We start from the raw sequence: 368 nt of genomic DNA, 5'->3' as shown, positions 1-368 counted from the left end.
AATATGGGAGGCTCTCCAACAAAAATACAAAGGTGCTGACAGAATAAAGAAGATTCGTCTCCAATCTTTACGAGGTGAATTTGAATTGTTACAAATGAAGTCCTCAGAATCCATTTCTGATTATCACACAAGAATTATGGTGATAGTAAATCAGATGAGAAGAAACGGATAAGCCCTTTCAGATGCTCAAACTACTGAGAAAATTTTGAGATCTCTAGATCCAAAATTTGATTTTGTTGTTGTCGCTATTGAAGAGTCCAAAGAGGTGGACAAGTTAACAGTGGATGAACTTATGAGTTCTTTGCAAGCTCATGAGCAGAAGATTGTAAAAAGAAATGGAGATAAGGCAATTGAGCATGCCTTACAAG

The sequence above is a fragment of the Populus euphratica genome, unplaced genomic scaffold (genome assembly GCF_000495115.2).
Source record: "Populus euphratica unplaced genomic scaffold, PopEup_1.0 scaffold23.1, whole genome shotgun sequence".
In the NCBI taxonomy this organism is placed as follows: domain Eukaryota; kingdom Viridiplantae; phylum Streptophyta; class Magnoliopsida; order Malpighiales; family Salicaceae; genus Populus; species Populus euphratica.
This window is presented reverse-complemented; position numbering follows the sequence as displayed.